Below are 18,741 nucleotides of genomic sequence, written 5' to 3'. Positions count from 1 at the left end.
CATAACCAGTAATTTCATTTTCGGTGAACCTGAAATGACATCAGAGTAATTTTTTTTACAACCATGAATAGATAATTGCAGATGGTAAATATGTGCCAAAAAATAAAATGGGAAATTGTCTAAATTTCACCATGAGTTTTCAGCATTTCTCTTAAAACTCACAACTTTTTAAAATGTCTAAAATTTACCATGTCACTAATTTGACGTTAAACAGACTAATGGGTGTCAATATATTACCAATTTAACCTTTATATAAAAATAAAAATATATAAAAAATAAATTAACGGGTGTTAATATATTACCATTTTAATATTTAACATGAAAAAAGGAAAATGTTCAAAAAATATTTTCAAATATAAAATACATAAAAACATAGAAATTACAAAAAATATAAAAAATTATAGAAATTGCAAACAAAATAAAAAATTATTTTCAAATTATAGAAATATAGAAATTGAAAAACAAAATCAGAAAATCAAAATTGTAGAAAAAACACCAAAAATTATAGAAAAACATAGAAATTGCAAATAAATAACAAAAAATACAGGAAAATTTATGGATTATAGAAAATAGAAAATTGTAAAACAAAAGAAATTATAAAAAACATTGAAAATTATGACAAAACACTAAAATGCAAAAAAAAAAAACAAGAAAATTGAAAAATGAAAAAGACCAATTTTCTTCTAACTCACCATTCAAAGGTAATTTGGTCATGAAAATTGTTATTTATGCTGACATGGACACCTCTCTTAAGAAGCATTAACGGTGCACTAACAGAAGGTGAGTTTTGAAAAATAAAAGCTTACTGACATGGTGAGTTTTAGACATTTTGAAAAGTTGTGGGTTTAGGAGAAACTTTGAAAACTAATGGTGAGTTTTAGGCAATTTCCCAAATAAAAAAAAATATTTCATTAATTTGTGTCTAAACATGCTATAATAACCTCTTTAAAAGCCACCTTGAAATTTCAATTATTTTAGATGTTAAGAGTAAAACGCAAATGGGTTCATTTTGTTTTTGCATCCATCTCAATGGAGTGGAATTTGGCACCAGTTTTGCTATAGTTCTGGAATTCTTGTCATTTGGAACAAATTCAATGGTTGATGAGAATTCAGAGACTAGCAGAAACAAATTGCAAGTGTTGCTTGTGTGGTGTTGTGAGTCATTTGCATTCATCTGATTTGATAGGGTATGGATTAATGTAGTTATGTTTCAGATCTTTTGGTCGAAAAACAACCTTCTTGAGCATTGGAAATGGTTTATTTCTCTGATCAGAGGGAGGGAACCCAAGCACATATACAGGGGTACATGCATCGAATTCGATTAGAAAATCTGATATTCGAATTTGATTCAATATTTAACGGATTTTGAAAATTAATATCCGATTCGATTCGAATTCGATTAATTAATTATTTAGATAATTAATAAATATATAAAATAAATATTTTATTAATATAAAGTATATAAACTATTTATATAACAAATAGTGTAGGCTCTAATACCATTTGATACGTGACTTAGGAAAATTCACCCCTAAAAGCTAGCTGTTAGAGGGAGAGAACCCAATCACATATATACCCCACAACAACATCCCATTCTGCCCATGTGGGATAACTCACATTAGCATCACATTCTACCAATATAAGACATCTGCAGCATAACATCACTAAACCAAAAACTATCTTAGTACAAATGTTTATTAAAAACCAGGATTGGATCTATTAATTTTAAATGTTGATTTTTTTGCAATAATGTAAAGGAGAATTATAGTTAAATCATTTCATTTTCTTGGCATCCGAAAAGGTGTGATCCAACGTAACCCCAAAATGTTTCGTGAGTAAAGAACTATTGCATTTTGTATCCATGAAATGTCACAAAATCTATTTTATTAGAATCCAAGAAAACCTGCCCAAGGAAAAGTGAAAGAAAACAAAGAGTTTCATTGTATCAATCAAATTACAGAGAATTACAATGAATCGATTAGTGCAATTCAATCTTCATACACCCAAAAGTAAAAGAAAAATAATTGTAAAAATCTCTTGATTTATAGTTAAAAAGAGGCTCTCTCGTTGATTAAGAAAAGCTACCCACTTAGATTTTCTCCCTCATTCCTTCTATTTCTTTACAATTCATTCTGTCTATATATTTCCCACTTTTAGGCTGCCGAAGCCCTTGCCATTTTCCTTACACTTACAATAGTTGGTCTTCCAATTCTTCTTCCTTGAACTTCTATACTCGCTCCTTCTGCAGTGCTTGGCGCCTTCTCTGCAATGAAAGGGTGAAGTAAAGCATGTCAGCCGTCCACCTAAAGTTGGGCCTCACAAAGCATCTTTTCAGAAAATCCTTCCCCTCCTTTGATATCTCCTTTGGTATCAAAGGTGAGTCATGGTCCTCATCTTCAGACTCTGATCCATCATTCCATACTAGCTTCCCACTAAGCATCTCGAGTATAGTGCAACCAAGAGCGCATACAATCACGTGGAGGCTCCTAAATGTGATAGTAATGGATACTGGCGATTTATACATAGGCGTGCCTCTTAAATAGGGTGGCTCCTGATAAAAATCAGTATCGTTACATGTCATGTCAGATAATGGAGATAAGAATGGCCAGATGTCAAGCATAGAATTATAGCATACCAATGTTTGTTGACAACTAGTAGAGCTAACTCTTAACTGACAGAATTAACTCTTATCGTTATAATTAACATCTTTTGTATCTCTAATTTTTGACAAGTGTACAGTTCCTCTATTTATAAATATATACAATTCTTAATCTCGCCTGTCTGAGATGAGATCTACAAAAACTGGTATTTGTTTTATGGTATCAGAGCCAAATATAAAGTACCTGTGAATATGTCAATATCATCTCAGGTTTCAAACTCAGTGAACAACCAATCCTCTATTGTGAATCTGAACCTACCCTTGACCATTACTCATTTGATTTCGATCAAATTAGATCAAAAAAATTATCTTCTATGGCGTTCACTATTCATACCATTCTTGAAAGGATTCAAGGCTCTTTGTTATGTTGATGATCCCATCTCTGCTCTGCCCAAATTTGTTAAAGACAAAGGCACTGAAGTGACTATCAACCCAGATTTTGCAATTTGGGAACAATAGGATCAACTTTTGTTAAGTTGGATTCTTTCCTCACTGTTAGAAGGTGTTCTTGCCCAGGTCATAGAGCATGCTACTTCATCCAAAAGTGTATGGGATGCTCTTGTTCGATTGTTTGCATTCAGATCCAATGCAAGGGTGATGCAGTTGAGATTTGAATTGTCACTCTTTAAGAAAAGTAACCAGTGCATGGCTGATTACATACAAAAAGCCAGGCTTATTTCTAATAGCCTAGTAGCCATTGGAGGGATAATATCTGACTCAGAACTTATACAATATGTCCTTGGAGGACTTGGACCTGACTTTGAATCATTGGTCACAATCATTATGGTTCGATCTGATGGCTTTACTTTTGATTATATGCAAGCATTATTACTGAATCATGAAATTCGTGTGGAACACCCTAAGTTGTTTTTTGATAATTATCATCCTATTGCTAATGTTGCTTCACGTTATGACAAGGCTAAGGATACTAACCATGACATAAACAGAACCAAAACAAATTCAGATTATTAAAAATCAAAGAAGACTAATCCATTCAAAGGGGTAAAATATCAGATATGTAGAAGAATGAATCATAATGCTCTCAAGTGTAGAGCACAATTTGATAATGACTTCAAGCCTGTTGAATGCCAAACTGTTGGATCTGCTTACACTGCATCACATTCTTCTCCTATTGATAGTAGTTGGTATCTAGACTCTGGAGCTAGCCATCATATGACATCATCTGCAGTGGAGAATCTCCATTTACAATCAAATTACTTTGGATTAGATAATATCACCATTGGCAATGGGACAGGTTTGTATATTAAATACACTGGATGTTTTTCTTGTATCTCCAATTCTAGATCATTTGTTTTGAATGATTTACTTCATGTTCCAAGTATAAAGAAGAATTTATTGTCAATTGCAAAGTTTTCTAGGGACAACCATTATTTCTTTGAGTTTCATCCTTTTGAATTTCTTGTGGACGATCAAGAGACCAAGGAAGTGCTGTTGCAAGGACTGAATAAAGAAGGCCTTTATCATCTTGATCTCAACAATGTGGACTCAAATGCAACTTCTTTTCATTGTGCTTTTTTGGGCAAAAAAACCACAATCAATAAATGGCATGAACGATTAGGATATCCAGCACCTAATATCGTTCATTCTATTGTCTCTTAGCATAACTTACCACTATCTAGTAATAGACGACTTTCATTTTGCAAGAGTTGTGCTTTAGGGAAAGCTCATAAGCTTCCCTTTTCTGCTAGTGTTACTTCTTATCATTCTCCTTTGGAATTTGTTTATGCTGATCTTTGGGGTCCCTCCCCTACTATGTCTCCTCATGGTTTTAAATATTATATTTTATTTGTTGATGCATATAGCAAATATCAATGGATTTATCCTTTGGTTAAGAAGTTAGATGCTTTGAGTGTGTTTATCAAGTTTAAAACCATATTGAGAAATTGTTTAACATTTGCATTAAGAATTTTCAATTTGATGGAAGTGGAGAGTTTTATGCATTCAAAAATTTCTTGGAAACTAATGTATCATGCATTGTCTCTCTTGTCCTCACACTCAAGAACAAAATGGTTATGTTGAGAGGCATCACCGACATGTGGTGGAAACGGGTTTAACTTTACTTGCTAATTCTTCTATGCCTTCCTCTTATTGGTGGGAAGCACTCCATACAACTGTATGGCTTATTAATCGGCTTCCTACATCGGTGCTTAACATGAAATCTCCATGGGAAGTTTTATTCAAGAAACCTCTTGATTATAAGTTTCTCAAAGTCTATGGGTGTGAGTGTTTTTCACTTCTTAGACCGTAAAATGCAAACAAATTGGAGTTCAGGTCATCTTCTTGTATTTTTGTGGGTTATTATAATCAGTATAAAGGCTATTGTTGTTTACACATACCAACTGGACAGATTTACATCTCAAGACATGTTAGATTTGATGAAGCTTCTTTTCCTTTTTCTTTAATCACTTTGACATCTTCCGCTGTTGAGGCATCTCCCACTATGTGTGCCATTGGTCCGCCTCCTATTATTCATCGTTAGTTCATTGATAATATTGCACCACCACCATCCACCATTGTTGTGTTTGGCAGTCATGCATCACCTCCATCCCCAACATCTTCTACATCATCCACTTGTCGAACACTTGCTGAACCAATGGCTATTAGTGATGAATCTTCGTATTCTTTGTCCTCACCAGCTCCACCCCTCCATTTCCCTTGGTTCATAATGATGCATCCAATGATAACACAAGGGAAGAGTGGCATCTTCAAGCCCAAGACTTGTCTTGCTACTTCTTGTTCTCTTGAAATGGCTGAACCCACATCACACACTTTGGCTCTTCAAAATCCCAATTGGCACGCGACTATGCAAGATGAACTTGATGCATTAGCATGCAATAATACATGGACACTTGTTCCTTGTTAACTAGGTATGAACTTAATTGGTTGTAAGTGGGTTTTTTCGTTTGAAATGAAACCCAGATGGTTCTATTCAACGCTACAAGGCAAGGCTTGTTGCTAAGGGCTACACTTAGCGGGCTGGACTTGATTATTTTGATACTTTTAGTCCTGTCATTAAACCCACTGCTATTCGGGTTATTCTAAGCTTGGATGTCTCACATAATTGGATCATTCATCAGTTGGATATCCAAAATGCCTTTTTACATGGTGATTTACATGAGGATATCTTTATACAACAACCTTCGGGATTTTCAAGCTAGGATTTTCCTTCTCATGTTTGCCACTTGCGTAAGTCATTGTATGGAATCAAATAAGCCCCTCGTGCTTGGTTCCATAAATTGGATACTTTCTTGTTGGAGTTTGGTTTTCAAGCCTCCAAAGCAGACACCTCTTTGTTTATTCTTAAGAACAACTCTCAAGTCTTGTACGTATTGATATATATTGATGATATCATTGTAACTGGCTCTAGTTCCTCTCAAGTTATGGATCTTGTTACAGCTATGGGTCATGCCTTTGAAGTGAAAGATCTTGGCCATTTCTACACCTATGGCATTATCTATTCAACTTTCTCAATCTGATGATGATCCATTCAATGACCCTTCTAATTTTTGCAGTGTTGTTGGTGCATTGCAATATCTCACAATCACTAGGCCTGATTTTGCCTTCTTTATAAACAAAGTGTGCCAGTTTCTTCACAAGCCCACTACTGTTCATTAGGTTGCTGTCAAACACATATTGTGTTACCTTAAACACACTATGCATTATTGTATGTTTATGGGCCCTAACTTGATTTCTTGGTCTTCCAAGAAACAACCCACAGTTTCTAGATCCAACACTGAAAGTGAATATCGTAGTATAGTTCTTGCTACATCTGAACTGTTATGGCTTCATTCTTTGTTCTTTGGGATTGGTGTCTCCTCTAGAGAACCTCCTATTTTATGGCGTGATAATTTAGGAGCAACTTATCTTACTGCTAATCTAGTATTTCATGCGTGTACAAAGCACATTGAGATTGATTTCCACTTTGTACGTGAACAAGTTTCAAAGAAATCTTTCATTGTTCAATTTATTACTTCCATTGATCAAGTAGCTGATATCTTCACTAAGCCTTTGTCTTCACCTTGCTTTATTCTTCGCTCCAAGCTAATTGTTCCTCCATACTCTAAGAGCACGTTGTAGATCATTTGACTATTCTCAATAGTGACATCGTCTCCAAAGCAATGAAGGATGTGAGGACATCCATTGAGGTCGAAAATAAATTCTTTCTCCTTCTGTAGAGAATATGACTCAGAGACTTCTGCCCACTTTACGACTATTAGTGGTGGCAGTGGGCTTCTGCATAGAAGTGTCAATTGGACTGGATTTGGTTCAACCCAATCCAGCCCAATGTGAGTCCACTTACAAATGGATTGGACCCAATCCAGTCCAAATCCAATCCAATCCATTACAATGTAAATGGACTGGATTGGATCCAATCCAAACCGAATGAAATATAAAAAATTATATATAAAAAATAGAACATATAAAAATTACAAAAATATATTAAAATGATGAAATTTGAAAGTGTTTTCATAAAAGTGCTTTTGTAAAAGTACTTTCACAAAAGTATTTTCTAGAAGTGCTTTTGTAAAAATACTTTTATAAAAACTTCCATAGAAGTGCTTTTATAAAAATGCTTTTGTAAAAGTACTTCAGTACTTTCGTAGTGCTTCTGTAAAAATGTTTTTGTAAAAGTACTTTTATATAAGTGCTTTTATAAAAGTACTTTCGTAAAAGATCTTTCATAAAAATGCCTTTGCAAAAGTGCTTTTATAAAAGTACTTTCGTAAAAGTGCTTTTATAAAAATACTTTCATAAAAGTGCTTTTGTAAAAGTACTTGTATAAAAGTACTTCCATAAAAGTTCTTTTGTAAAAGTGAGTGTTTTTATAAAACTACTGTAAAAGTGCTTTCATAAAAGTACTTTTATAAAAATGCTTTCATAAAAGTACTTTCATAAAAGTGATTTTATACTGGCTTCAGTTTTGGTCAGTTTCAAATTGGACAAGAGTTTGGCCTCATGATCGGATTATTGGAAATTTGGTTTAGGTCCAATTCAGACCAATAAGAATATGGATCAATTTATTTTGGATTGGTCCAACCCAATAATTATATAAACCGTCCAAATCCAATTTGATAAGGTTTGGATCGGATTGGGTCCAACCCAAAACCGGCTGATTGACACCCTTCTGCGCTTCTTCCTGCCAAAGCTTCCTCTACCGATCGTTGCACCTTTGATCCATGTCTTCCCCTGAACCTCCATATCCGTCAATCAGTCTCCGCAGCTTCTGTTGCGGCCTTCCCTTTGCTCAAAATACTCCTGTGTAGGGTCACGTACAGAGAGGATTAAGAAGAAAGAAACCAGATAGAGAGAGAAAGAGAGAGAGAGAGCAGAGAACAATGATGCAGAGTAGATAATCAAAGTTTTAAAACCCAGTTAGAGAAATCAGAAAATACCGCTCTAAACTACAAGCTGAAAGCAGAGAATGAAAGAATCGATCGAACAAGAAAGCCCAGTCGAGAAGTAGAGCTTCAAGAAGAGAATCAACACGTTTATTGGAAGTACATTTATACACCCATTTGTATCTAAAAAGCAGTCCTAATGATAGTTGAGTTTCGATAACAGTGGCGGTTGGAAGTTATTCCCGCGTTTATGAGGTGACGTCTAATCAGTAAGAGCAGCAAGGGTAATTTAGCCAGTGAAGAGAAAATTTGAGGGTGTTTTTGTGACTAAATAAATAACTGCTTCCAACACGTCACTTGGCGCCAGTGACGGAGTCGGAGTGGCCTTGTACACTTTAATTGCGCGTCGTTGTGGCATATTTCTATTTTGATTTTTACTATAAAAATTGCTCTTGTAACGTAAATTGCACAAGCACAAGAGTTGGCCCAATTTACTCCTTTTTTTTCTTGTATTTGATTAGCGAAATAACCATTTTTCACTTCGGTTCAGTTTGGAAAAAATACAAATACAAATATATACAGTATAAATATATACAAAATATAAAGTTTTGCACTCTACATATTTGTATTTGTACTTCTTCCAAACAGAGCCTTCTTCCTTTTTTTTTTTCCGATACATTGAAGGAAAATCTGAACCAGAGACGAATTCTGCACTTGGTTTTAATTTGTATTCATTTGTTTGTAATTATGTTTTTATTCCTACTCATGCAAAATTTGCAATTTGTTTCATTTGCATTGCATTCATGGCAATGCAATTTTGCATCCTAGAAACATGCAAAATTTGTACCACCTTCCTCAAATATTTCCTCTCATGGCCAACATTTTAATTTTGTTCCACTCTTCCTAGATAAACTACCTTCCTCTTAAGCCTTTCCTTCATTCTTTTCATATTTTTTGGAGACTAAATTTTACTTCTCATTCTATGTTGACAAATAAAAAGGACAAAGTCAAAACTGAAGTAAAGGCTGCATTTGGAAACGATGCAAATAAGTGTGAATGCAAATATGTAGAGTGTAAAACAGTTCATATAAATTGTAAAATTGGGTTAGTTTTGCATTGACAAGTTTACCTTTTACCAAATAGACTTTTAGCTGTAATGGATGCAAACATGAATTCAAATAAAGCATATGCTTTTCGTTTTTTTTATTAAAAACCCACTTGAATGCAAGTTTACTTCTTTTTTATTAATGTACTTTTATATCTTATTATCAATGTAAATATGTATTGGTCTGTCATTTGTCAATACATAAATTTAATGTTGCCAAATACAGTCAAAACTGAACCATAGTGCAAATTTATCTTGAACCAGGATTTACACTATTTGCATCGTTTCCAAATGCAGCCAAAAATAAAGTGTCGGGATCTGTGTTAACCAGGCTAGATGATCAATCAGTCCATCTGTACTTAACAATGCTGTATTCACTCCTGAGTCCTGATTGGCTATGTAACCTGATTCATATGCCGATGCTTATAGTAGAAGTGGTGATCATGGGCTCATCCGGGTCGGGCCTAGGCCAAGGGTTATACCTAGGCCCTGGCCGCCTGTTCTGACTTGGACCCCAGGGCTATAATATAAGCCTGGGCCCTAGCAAGGCTTGGCCAAACATTGGGCCTATGGCTTTTAATAAAAAAATTTAATTATTTAGAAAGTTTTAAATTAAGTAATGTACAAATACTTGAAAAAAATGTACAAGCCCAAGTTAGGACAAGCTTGGCTAGGATTTAGGATTTGGAGCGATGACACAAAACATAACATGAACATCATTTTAATTTTCAGACTTTTTTTACTTATCCTTTTATATATGAAGGCAAGGCCCTCATTTTCATTTCCAAGCATTGTGGAGTTGGGATAGTGAGTGTTGTCCCAAATCCTACATTGTTTAGGAATGAGAACAAAAGCTTTGCCTTGGATGACAATTCTCATATGTGAACTCATGGATGACAATTTTCCCATTTCCTCAATCTCTGTAGGGACTTGTTATGAATGGAGAGAGCAATCCCTATTCTCTAAGAATCCCCACTTATATATATGTATATGTATGTATTTATGTATGTATATACATGTATATATGTATGTATGTATGTATGTAGGTAGGTAAGTTGATAGGTAGGTAGGTAGGCATATAGGTAGATAGGTAGGTAGGTAGGTAGGAGTGAGCATAGAACTATTTTTATTGGTAATGAAGTAAATAGAGCATAGTCATAGAGACCAATGGTAAGTTGGTAGCTATTTTTTAGGGGGTGAATCCGTGAATGATATAAAAACCAAAGTTAGTTTTGATAAATTGATTTATTACCAAATATTTCTCGTCTCCTTGACTAACTTCCTTTCTCTCTCTTGACCCAAAAAAACATAAGAATCTTTGTATATAACCAGGTATGGCTGTGACATATCACTTTTGATCCAAAATTTGATAAAATTTTTAGCCAAATAAAGAATTTAAATTTCCAAATATAGTATACATTGTTAATGTTATCCCCCCAAGTCCTAACATATGTAATAGACGGGGACTACAGAAGCGGCGTGGCTGGCCCATTCCTAAATAAGTGGAGGCCCAGTTATAGTTGGGCCTTGCCTGGTTGATAGCTAATTGAAGAGACTAACCCATTTAATTCCCAGGATATGGACCAGTTTTGCACAGCAAATTGCAGCATGTGGATAGAATTCGACCCGATTTAAGGTCCAATTATTACATTAGCTGCTTGCCAAAACGGATTCATGACAGGCTTGAATTTAATTTCTGAGCCATGACGCAACAATTTTGAATTTTCGAGTAATGGGATCATTTTCATATGTTGGCCTGATATATAATTAAATATAAGGATTAAATCTGAATAAATATATTAATATAAAGATATTTTAAAACCTTTAAAACATACCAAAGCCTTCTCTCATCCCTCTAATGTTTATAAAATAAAATAAAAAAAAACTAAAAAAATAATAAAACAAGTGGAATATCGGTAAGGTTCAATTTGGAAGCAGTACAAATGCAAAATCTTATATTTTGTATTATTTTTACATTTGTATTCTTTCCAAACTCAGCCTAAGGGTGTATGTATCGATATTTTAGTCTTTCATTATCTAATCACCGCCTAAAGGAATAGTATGTTCATTTATCGCTTTACACAAATCCAATCCGTTTACGACCCTAATACATCAAATCCGTCATTCACAAATGGCAATCAAATAGTATGTTCATTATCGCCTTACACCATCCGATTTCTACCACACTTTAAGAAAAAACAATCATAGAAATGACAGAAAGCCAAAGCAAAATTGCCACCACTGTGGCCAATTTCACCACCACCACCACCACTTGGTTGCATCTAGAAGTCCCATCCATGGATTTTTCAGTTGGGTCACAGGTAGTGTTCTCCACTCAACATACAGCCTCTCCAACATCAATTTTTCCATGCAAGTGCATTCCCTGCAAAAAAAAAAAAAAAAAAAAAAAATCTTCAACCACTCTGCCATTTCATGCCCACATCTTTCTTTTCAGATTTTCTCAGAATTTGAAATCTGATAAGGTTATCATCCCATCCAGCTCCTTCAACTTTTAAGATCCTCCAAACTATAGAACTGGTTTCCCATTTGAGTCGTTTAGTGATGAAATGTGAATGAACACAAAAGACAGAGTCAATCAAGTGGGTCCCCTATGTAAGGATGGTATAGATCAGCCATAGGATTCCTCCATGTGGCAGAAATTGATGGGCCCATGTAGGAAACAAACATACCAATAGAAAAGTATCACCCACTTCCAGAGGTATATGGTGCCACATCATGATGGATGAATCCCACCCACTTGATTATTGAACCAAAAATTATCATCATGTGATTTGATCATATTTAAGTGGAAGTGGATGGAAGAAAGATAGTCTAAAAAGCTAAGCAAAGCTCCACTCATGTTGCCAATATCAGATATAAAACCCATTATCTCTATGGAAAAGTTGTGTGGACTCAGACCCATTGTAGAGATAGGTTTAGCTGAAGGCAATAGCTGCTCAATAGGCCATGGAATCAATGATAATGTTCCACATCAGTTATAAAATGCATAGGACCCACAGACATTCACCCCTCATTGTAGGCCCCATTTATTTTATCACTGATGTGGAGCATTACCATTGGTTCCACAGTCCATTACACAGCTAAAGCGTTCAGCTAATCTGAATTCTCATAAAAGATGTTTCTACAGTTAATAATATCTAATCAGCCATGCTTAGGCCCCTTTTGGGACGCCTTCTGCATTTGGGTGAGCTGTTTAAGCACCCGTGTTTTAAATAAACTACTCAGAGTAGCTTCATGTTACAGCTACAATTTTGACATTCAGAATGCTTATGGATTTTCACCAAACACAACTTCAGAGGTTTTCATGTAAGGCTCAGTTTGGAAGAACACAACTGCCATCCCGAAAGCCCTCTCAAGAGGGCATTTAGTCATTAACAGGATAGTTTTGGCAAGAAATTCTGAGCTGGACGGTGGGGCTAAAAATCCTGACTGTGGATTTAGCATCAATCCACGGTCAGGATTCATCTCCCTATAAGGTGGGGCTAAAAAAGTTTTGAACTGGACTCATCGGTCATTCTCCCTTTAGATTAAACCCTGGTATTGTAGAAAAAAGTAAATAAATATAAATAAAAAATAGAACAGTAACTGTCTGCATATTTCATTCTACTACAAACAATGTGTGTGCAACAGGCTTATAACCCAATTGTGAATTGAACACGAATTTAGGGGTGTCAATTGGACAGGATTTAGTCGAATCCGATTCAGTCCAATGTGAGTCAATTATAAATGGACCAGGTCCAGTCCAATCAAATGAATATTTTGGATTATTTTGGACTGGTCCAATTCAATGTCTGGACTGTATAATCTGTCTAAATTTATTTTAATTTAAATTAGTTTCAACCCAAACCCGGTCCATTGACACCTATATTCTTATCTTATATCAATGGATCAGATATTGACTTAATCCAACCCAATCCAATATAAATTTATTATGGACGGTCCAAGTCTAATCCAATCTAATAAATAATTTGAATTGGATTAATCCAATCCAATATATCTCGTTGGCCGTCCAATAAACCTGTCCATTGACACCCTTATACACGATCGGAAGCTATAAAAATTTTAAGGTCCATTTATTAAATGGGCTTGGCCTGATTTTAATATAGCCCTGCCCATGAACTGATGTACACACACCAGGGCAATAAAACATCATTTCGTATGAACCACTTCAGATCTTAATGTGTCCATGTTCAGTAGATTTTTCATCCTGTACAAACACTGACAACAGAAAACATTTCATAGGTTAATTGGATTTTAGACCGGAAAAGCAGACCAGGTCCAAGGTGGGCCGATTCACCATCTCGAAACTCATTCACAAACTGCAACACAAAAACCAACCCCTAAGATGGGCCGGAAATAGGTTTACTGGTCTGACCAGCAACTCCACCCTAGAACAGTTGCCTAGTTAATTCTTTAGGATTTTGTTACAAAAGCCGCTGGGCATCAAATTATTTTCTTTTATAATTAAATCAAGCCCTTCTTTTTCACTAAGCTTCAGACCCAAATTTTGTATTGGCACCGGGTCAAATGGTCCGACCGACCATCTGCCTAGTCCATGTTAGGTGAAAATTCTTGTTGACAATCACATGGAATATAGGTTGAGAAAAGATAAATTAAGCATGTAAAAGCAAAGTGATCTATAGGTAGCCCGGCCTATACTGATGCGGTGTAGCCATAGATAATAGATTTTAAAATGGAAAGCATCTTAAGGCCAAATTGTCAATTATTCATGTAGCTGGACAATGCATGTCTGAAGAAAAAACAAAAAGCAGCAGCAGGCTGAAAGCAATTCGGTTGTCTCCATCTGATCAAATTATGTTTTGACTACACTTTGCAACGAAAGAGGAAAGCTACCTAAACCAGAGGGATTTGTCAAGGATTAGTACATCCATAAGTAGATTTGTATTGGTGATGGGTTATCAAGAAAAAGCCCACAGAAATGGAGGTTGGATTGGAAATAAGAGAGCAGTGAAGGAGAGAGGGTTTGAGTTGATAATTGAGCAGAAAACATCTGGACAGGATCTGGGGGAGGTGGCCAACCTACCCTTAGCTTTTCTTGATTGCATTCTAAAAGTGGTTTGTGAGGCTGAAAAGCCTAATCATGTCAAAGTAGAAAGCTAAGTCTTTTCCTTTTTCCTTTTTCCTTGATCATGAAAACGAATCCTTTACTTTGTCAAACACTGTTCAATCCAATCCTTTAGACAAACCACCAACTCTCTCTCTCTCTCTCTATCTCTCTCTAGGCTGCTGGTGTATTCCTAAATTGGAAACTAGCGGGTCTAATGAGCTAAAACCTTATATTTTGAATGGATATCTTAAAAAGGAAATTGTAGAGCTTATCAGGATTTTAAGGGAGGGATCTCATCACCCTTCCTTCCCAAACGGGGCCCAGTGGTGAGTGATCCCATCAGTAATCAGCTCTGTGCATTTACCAAAATGCTCCGGGAAATAGGCAAGGGTTACTTGGAGCTTAGATGCTTTTGAACTATGAAGAACCATTAAAAGAAACTTCAAAGAAAAGCCATATAATTGGCTGCACAAACACAACATTCAATATGGGCTTTTCAGGCTCTTTCACCAAACATTGCTTATAGCTTCTCTGGGCACCACCTCTCAAAGCCAAAAGCAGCAACATGAAAGCCCACCCAAACCGGCACTTGGTATCTAAATATATATAATCATGGTGATCTAGATCATAGGAACATGATAAGCCCCCACTTTCACTATAGACCCCGTTTGCTTTTCAGAAGTTATTTATCTAAGTAAATGGATTTATCCAGGTGGGTAAGTTCATTTATCCATGTTCTTTTATTTTCTAAGTAAATAAAACAATGACCGTTTCGGCCATAAAAATCCATTATTAAAAGGGACAATTTTATCACATCCAAGTGTTGGCAATTTCCCCCTTATGTGGGAAAAATACTTATCCACCCGGGAGATGGGTATCACTTACTAATACCCAGGGAAAATAAATTTTTCATGAACCTTACATAAATCTAAAAAAAGAACATGGATATATCTTGGTTAATGGGAACCAAAATTCCATTGACCAACTTTTCCCCCTCTCAAAATCCAAAAAATGAATGGGCCCATGGTGGTTTTGACCTATTGTTGATAGGTTTTCTTTATGGTTTTGATTGTCTCACTGCCCAGTTAGAAAAGCCAATCTGACCCAATAAAGCCTGGATCGATCATTTCACTGGACCAGCTTTCTCTACCTTTCCCTTCCTTTTCTTTCAAACCAAACACAGCCATAGCGATTCATCTAGATAACCATGATCTTTAGATGTTGGGCCTGGGCTAAGATGTTTGAGCACCCTGGGGGGGCGACTTTTGTAGTATGGGTATTCTACAAATAAGCTGAACCACAATTCAGGGGTATAGTAATCAATCATGCTCTAGCTTCAGCTTCTGCCGTTAAAGAGCTCACAACCTCCTTCAAAACTTATTTTATATATAAAAAAAAAGCAGTAACTCAGTCAGTTCAACCATTTCAGCTGTTGTGATGCAAAATTCTGTAGAAATTAATTATAATATTGTTAGGTAATATGGTAACAAAATATATTCTATCAGGGCAAATTTGAAGTGCTTAAAATTTGGATATTTGAATGAGAAGGGCAAAATGAATTTGGATTTCCTCTTAGAATTGGTCCTCACACCCACCTCACAGCCCATGCAGCCATACATCGGGAACATCTCTGTATTTGTATATTTTTGTTCATGGGAGATGTTCCCAATTTTATGCTACAAGCGCTATAAAGAAGAAATCCAGATTCCAACAAAATATTCTTAAGAAAATGTTAATGTAGCCAATTCCCTACTCACACTTTTCGATTTAGGACTCTTAACCATTCAACCTTAAAGCTTAAACTGTTACGTGAGGCCCGGGTTTTTATTCTCTATTAGGGAATCAAAATCTAATTTTAAATTAAAAATTGAGTATACATATTTATACATTATTTATTGCTAAAATATATATTTATACACATATGTATACATACACACACTATATGGCAAACACAGTTTGGCCTCCAGATCAGTTTTTAAAACACCAGGCTTAACACTGAGGACACTGAATCTCCTGCCTACATCTACTCACAATACACTACCCCTATAAATTGGGAACATCTCCCCATATATAATATTTTGTAGGAGGATGAGATATTCTCCATATATAACTGCCATATCATGTAGGTAGACATTGATAAAGTTCTTGTGGGCAAGAGATCCGGACTCAAGCTAAGCCCCTTTCATCATATGACCTTGGCCGTGAGTTCAGGATCATTAAATGTCAGAATAACACTTGGCCACATAGTATCTAGGGAGCCAGGTGCAGTCATTGTGAGTTGATGTAAGAGCTGTTACATATGAGATGATTCTTCTTTTGGGTAAACCTGCTGGATTGAAAGCACTCCTCTTTTGGTTATGATTAGACTGAAGTAGATAAAGAGTTTGAGGTAGGACTGCAAGCAGATCGGCACCCAAGATAACTGAATTTTAGTAATGTCTGATGGATATGGAAAATAATAAACATATCAATGTGGTTTCAATGAATCTTAGTCATGAAGCAATAATGTAATATCCAAATTCAGTGCAGTAAATAAAAAAAAAAATCCGGGTCAATTCAATTAATTTTGTCCGAACAAATATCTCAATCCGATTGGGTTAACATTTTGAATTTGAATCCATTTGCAGTCCTAAGTTGAGAGGTAGAAATGAATGATCAATTTGGGAAGAATACAACTATAAATATATATAAAATAATATAAAACATAAGGTTTTGCACTTTATATCTATATATATAAAATAATACAAATACATATTTGTATTTGTATTGTTAAACTGAGCCGCAAGACAGATCCACTGTATTCCAGATTTCATAGTTTAGATCCGATACAACAACTTTGGAAAATTAGTAGAGTAGTGGGTTTTATACTTTTCGTTTTGTCTTGGAAGACTAAATCCGTCCCACATTTACATAGTTGAGTGCCTCTTCGGGAGGGCTTTTACAGTGTGGCTTATGGCCTTTCGACTTGAGTCCCATAAACAAACACCAGAGTTATGAATACGTGTGCTCAACGAGTTCACATCAGCGTCCCATAAGGGGGAGAAAGACCCACAGCATATTCCGACCTTATATTAGGAACATCTCCGACGATAGTACCGGAGATTATGAGATTTCATTGGGAGGTGTTTTCAATATAAGGCTGGGATGTGCTGTGGGGCATTGTAGGGTGCTGATGTGAACTAGTGCTCAGTGACTAAGGTTGAATCAATCCACTTTGACCTTGCCTTCAATGCAGAAGACCTTCCAAACGGGCTCTTAGTTCATAGGACAACATTTGGCACTGACATTTTCTTCAATATCAGCATCTGAAACTTATTCCGTTCTTTTTTAATTTTTAGAAACCCCTTAAATCTTATTATATAGCATTTTTTATGACTTTTAGGATACATATCGATACTTTGAACCATGGCTACAACTCCATTAATATGCATGGACTCAATTAATTTAAATGTTATAAAAAGAAAAATCTATTAATGTAGAAATACGTGGTACAGAAGGAGTTTTGACAAATCAAAACCCATCCATAAATTTTAATAAATTCCACTTGAATTGATTAAGCCAGACCCAATCCAACAAGCAACAGTCAGAAGTGTGTTCTGTTCCAAAATACAGGGCCCCACTATCGTGTGTTTGAAAACCATGGTCCCAAAACTCACTTCATCCTTGGTGGTATTCTATATGTTGTGATGTAGTGTGGTGTGTTTCAAACTCACCACATAAAAAGGAGTATTTTGAAACGTGTTTGGTGTATTAGATCAAAGACAATTGTGTTGTGTTAAAGAATAAAAGCCTATTCAGTGATCTCATTTAAGGGTTTAAACTTTTGAGTTAAATGATTTTTTAAAATGTATCATAGTCTATTTGACAGACCCCGGATCTCCTACCCATGCTTACCTACAATACGCCACCCCCCGTGAAATGGGAACATTTTCCCTGCATAATACAATACAGGGGATGAGATGTTCTCCATGTATGACTGCAATAAACGTGGATAGGAAATCCTGACTCTATTTAATAAAATGGTTTAGTATTTAATCCTTCTAATCCGAATATATACGAAGAGGATGTTAAAAGTGGTTTATTCTTACTTTCAAACAAAAATTTCTTAAAATATGAACTTCAAAAGTAATTATTATTATTCTCAAAGGATTAACGGTAATTACATAATTCTATTTTTTTAATTATAATCAATTAAATTTCAGCACATGGTATAGATTAATCTATGCTTGTACATGCTTTGAACTTCAAGATCCACAATGTTTTAAGTTTATAAACCAAATGACAAAACCTTAATGAATAATGCTCGGAGACACTTGTAGCTATGCTCATCACCTAACCCAACCATTTAATTGGATGCAAGACACTTGTAGCTTCACTTTCTTGGGCCCAAACGGTATATTATTAATTTTGTAGGGTTGGGTACTGTGTCGTGTAGCTGTTGGACCCCAATATTGAAGGAAAGATGGGGTATATGGGTGTCCTAGAAAAAAGGAGTAGTCTCCCTGAGTAGTCAGATTAAAGCCATCGG

General features: G+C 35.5%; 1 pseudogene; it reads right to left on the bottom strand.

The window, feature by feature from the left end:
• Positions 1–2,153: 2,153 nt before the first annotated feature.
• On the bottom strand, positions 2,154–7,879 carry LOC148871084 (mitogen-activated protein kinase kinase kinase 20-like; annotated as a pseudogene).
• Between the last annotated feature and the right edge of the window lie 10,862 nt (positions 7,880–18,741).

The sequence above is a fragment of the Nelumbo lutea genome, chromosome 2, assembly GCF_056320005.1.
Source record: "Nelumbo lutea isolate HS-2025 chromosome 2, American lotus-T2T, whole genome shotgun sequence".
Lineage (NCBI taxonomy): Eukaryota > Viridiplantae > Streptophyta > Magnoliopsida > Proteales > Nelumbonaceae > Nelumbo > Nelumbo lutea.
Note: the sequence above shows the minus strand (reverse complement) of the source record. Positions and strands in the feature narration are given on the sequence as shown.